Here is a 4,711-nt window from a genome sequence, read left to right as displayed (position 1 = left end):
GTCGGGGAGCGGTTTCTACTTTAAACAAACGCACCACTATTCCCATAGAGGATAGTTGTGCTTTCAAAGATCCTATGGATAAAAAATTAGAAGGTTTGCTTAAAAAGATGTTTGTTCAGCAGGGTTACCTTCTACAACCCATTTCATGCATTGTCCCTGTCACTACTGCCGCATATTTCTGGTTTGATGAACTGCTTAAGGTGCTCGATAGTGACTCTCCTCCTTATGAGGAGATTATGGACAGAATCAATGCTCTCAAATTGGCTAATTCTTTCACTCTAGACGCCTCTTTGCAATTGGCTAAGTTAGCGGCTAAGAACTCTGGGTTTGCTATTGTGGCGCGCAGAGCGCTTTGGTTGAAATCTTGGTCGGCTGATGCGTCTTCCAAGAACAAGCTACTAAACATTCCTTTCAAGGGGAAAACGTTGTTTGGTCCTGACTTGAAAGAGATTATCTCTGATATCACTGGGGGTAAGGGCCACGCCCTTCCTCAGGATCGGCCTTTCAAGGCAAAAAATAGACCTAATTTTCGTCCCTTTCGTAAAAACGGACCAGCCCAAGGTGCTACGTCCTCTAAGCAAGAGGGTAATACTTCTCAGGCCAAGCCAGCTTGGAGACCAATGCAAGGCTGGAACAAGGGAAAGCAGGCCAAGAAACCTGCCACTGCTACCAAGACAGCATGAAATATTGGCCCCCGATCCGGGACCGGATCTGGTGGGGGGCAGACTCTCTCTCTTCGCTCAGGCTTGGGCAAGAGATGTTCTGGATCCTTGGGCGCTAGAAATAGTCTCCCAGGGTTATCTTCTGGAATTCAAGGGACTTCCCCCAAGGGGGAGGTTCCACAGGTCGCAGTTGTCTTCAGACCACATAAAAAGACAGGCGTTCTTACATTGTGTAGAAGACCTGTTAAAAATGGGAGTGATTCATCCTGTTCCATTAAGAGAACAGGGGATGGGGTTCTACTCCAATCTGTTCATAGTTCCCAAAAAAGAGGGAACGTTCAGACCAATCCTAGATCTCAAGATCTTAAACAAATTTCTCAAGGTCCCATCGTTCAAGATGGAAACCATCCGAACTATCCTTCCTTCCATCCAGGAAGGTCAATTCATGACCACGGTGGATTTAAAGGATGCGTATCTACATATTCCTATCCACAAGGAACATCATCGGTTCCTAAGGTTTGCATTCCTGGACAAACATTACCAGTTCGTGGCGCTTCCTTTCGGATTAGCCACTGCTCCAAGGATTTTCACAAAGGTACTAGGGTCCCTTCTAGCGGTGCTAAGACCAAGGGGCATTGCAGTAGTACCTTACCTGGACGACATTCTGATTCAAGCGTCGTCCCTTCCTCAAGCAAAGGCTCACACGGACATTGTCCTGGCCTTTCTCAGATCTCACAGCTGGAAAGTGAACGTGGAAAAGAGTTCTCTATCCCCGTCAACAAGGGTTCCCTTCTTGGGAACAATTATAGACTCCTTAGAAATGAGGATCTTTCTAACAGAGGCCAGAAAAACAAAGCTTCTGGACTCTTGTCGGATACTTCATTCCGTTCCTCTTCCTTCCATAGCTCAGTGCATGGAAGTGATCGGGTTGATGGTGGCGGCGATGGACATAGTTCCTTTTGCGCGCATTCATCTAAGACCATTACAACTGTGCATGCTCAGTCAGTGGAATGGGGACTATACAGACTTGTCTCCGAAGATACAAGTAAATCAGAAGACCAGAGACTCACTCCGTTGGTGGCTGTCCCTGGACAATCTGTCTCAAGGGATGATGTTCCACAGACCAGAGTGGGTCATTGTCACGACCGACGCCAGTCTGATAGGCTGGGGCGCGGTCTGGGGATCCCTGAAAGCTCAGGGTCTTTGGTCTCGGGAAGAATCTCTTCTACCGATAAATATTCTGGAACTGAGAGCGATATTCAATGCTCTCCAGGCCTGGCCCCAGCTTGCGAGGACCAGGTTCATACGGTTTCAATCAGACAACATGACGACTGTTGCGTACATCAACCATCAGGGGGGAACAAGGAGTTCCCTAGCGATGGAAGAAGTAACCAAAATAATTCTTTGGGCGGAGTCTCACTCCTGCCACCTGTCTGCTATCCACATCCCAGGAGTGGAAAATTGGGAAGCGGATTTTCTGAGTCGGCAGACATTGCATCCGGGGGAGTGGGAACTCCATCCGGAAATCTTTGCCCAAGTCACTCACCTGTGGGGCATTCCAGACATGGATCTGATGGCCTCTCGTCAGAACTTCAAAGTTCCTTGCTACGGGGCCAGATCCAGGGATCCCAAGGCGGCTCTAGTGGATGCACTAGTGGCACCTTGGACCTTCAAACTTCTTTCAGTTCTTCAGGGGGTTCCGTTTGAACCCTTACATTCCGTTGATATTAAGTTATTATCTTGGAAAGTTTTGTTTTTAGTTGCGATTTCTTCTGCCAGAAGAGTCTCAGAATTATCTGCTCTGCAGTGTTCTCCTCCTTATCTGGTGTTCCATGCAGATAAGGTGGTTTTACGTACTAAACCTGGTTTTCTTCCAAAAGTTGTTTCTAACAAAAACATTAACCAGGAGATTATCGTACCTTCTCTGTGTCCGAAACCAGTTTCAAAGAAGGAACGTTTGTTGCACAATTTGGATGTTGTTCGCGCTCTAAAATTCTATTTAGATGCTACAAAGGATTTTAGACAAACATCTTCCTTGTTTGTTGTTTATTCAGGTAAAAGGAGAGGTCAAAAAGCAACTTCTATCTCTCTCTCTTTTTGGATTAAAAGCATCATCAGATTGGCTTACGAGACTGCCGGACGGCAGCCTCCCGAAAGAATCACAGCTCATTCCACTAGGGCTGTGGCTTCCACATGGGCCTTCAAGAACGAGGCTTCTGTTGATCAGATATGTAGGGCAGCGACTTGGTCTTCACTGCACACTTTTACCAAATTTTACAAGTTTGATACTTTTGCTTCTTCTGAGGCTATTTTTGGGAGAAAGGTTTTGCAAGCCGTGGTGCCTTCCATTTAGGTGACCTGATTTGCTCCCTCCCTTCATCCGTGTCCTAAAGCTTTGGTATTGGTTCCCACAAGTAAGGATGACGCCGTGGACCGGACACACCTATGTTGGAGAAAACAGAATTTATGTTTACCTGATAAATTTCTTTCTCCAACGGTGTGTCCGGTCCACGGCCCGCCCTGGTTTTTTTAATCAGGTCTGATATTTTATTTTCTTTAACTACAGTCACCACGGTACCATATGGTTTCTCCTATGCAAATATTCCTCCTTAACGTCGGTCGAATGACTGGGGTAGGCGGAGCCTAGGAGGGATCATGTGACCAGCTTTGCTGGGCTCTTTGCCATTTCCTGTTGGGGAAGAGAATATCCCACAAGTAAGGATGACGCCGTGGACCGGACACACCGTTGGAGAAAGAAATTTATCAGGTAAACATAAATTCTGTTTTTTCAGTTCATTATTTCAACTGTCATTTAATCGTTTAGTGCTTCTTTGAGGCACAGTACGTTTTTGTTAAATAAGATTGTAACCAAGTTGCAAGTTTATTTGCTAGTGTGTTAAACATGTCTGATTCAGAGGAAGATACCTGTGTCATTTGTTCCAATGCCAAGGTGGAGCCCAATAGAAATTTATGTACTAACTGTATTGATGCTACTTTAAATAAAAGCCAATCTGTACAAATTGAACAAATTTCACCAAACAGCGAGGGGAGAGTTATGCCGACTAACTCGCCTCACGTGTCAGTACCTGCATCTCCCGCCCGGGAGGTGCGTGATATTGTGGCGCCTAGTACATCTGGGCGGCCATTACAGATAACATTACAAGATATGGCTACTGTTATGACTGAAGTTTTGGCTAAATTACCAGAACTAAGAGGCAAGCGTGATCACTCTGGGGTGAGAACAGAGTGCGCTGATAATACTAGAGCCATGTCTGATACTGCGTCACAGCTTGCAGAGCATGAGGACGGAGAGCTTCATTCTGTGGGTGACGGTTCTGATCCAAACAGATTGGATTCAGATATTTCAAATTTTAAATTTAAATTGGAGAACCTCCGTGTATTACTAGGGGAGGTTTTAGCGGCTCTTAATGATTGTAACACTGTTGCAATACCAGAGAAATTGTGTAGGTTGGATAAATACTTTGCGGTACCGGCGAGTACTGACGTTTTTCCTATACCTAAGAGACTAACTGAAATTGTTACTAAGGAGTGGGATAGACCCGGTGTGCCGTTCTCACCCCCTCCAATATTTAGAAAGATGTTTCCAATAGACGCCACCACACGGGACTTATGGCAAACGGTCCCTAAGGTGGAGGGAGCAGTTTCTACTTTAGCTAAGCGTACCACTATCCCGGTGGAGGATAGCTGTGCTTTTTCAGATCCAATGGATAAAAAATTAGAGGGTTACCTAAAGAAAATGTTTGTTCAACAAGGTTTTATATTGCAACCCCTTGCATGCATCGCGCCGATTACGGCTGCGGCAGCATTTTGGATTGAGTCTCTGGAAGAGAACCTTAGTTCAGCTACGCTGGACGACATTACGGACAGGCTTAGAGTCCTTAAACTAGCTAATTCATTCATTTCGGAGGCCGTAGTACATTTAACCAAACTTACGGCTAAGAACTCAGGATTCGCCATTCAGGCACGTAGGGCGCTGTGGCTAAAATCCTGGTCAGCTGATGTAACTTCTAAGTCCAAATTACTTAATA

This window comes from Bombina bombina, chromosome 4 (assembly GCF_027579735.1).
Source record: "Bombina bombina isolate aBomBom1 chromosome 4, aBomBom1.pri, whole genome shotgun sequence".
Lineage (NCBI taxonomy): Eukaryota > Metazoa > Chordata > Amphibia > Anura > Bombinatoridae > Bombina > Bombina bombina.
Note: the sequence above shows the minus strand (reverse complement) of the source record.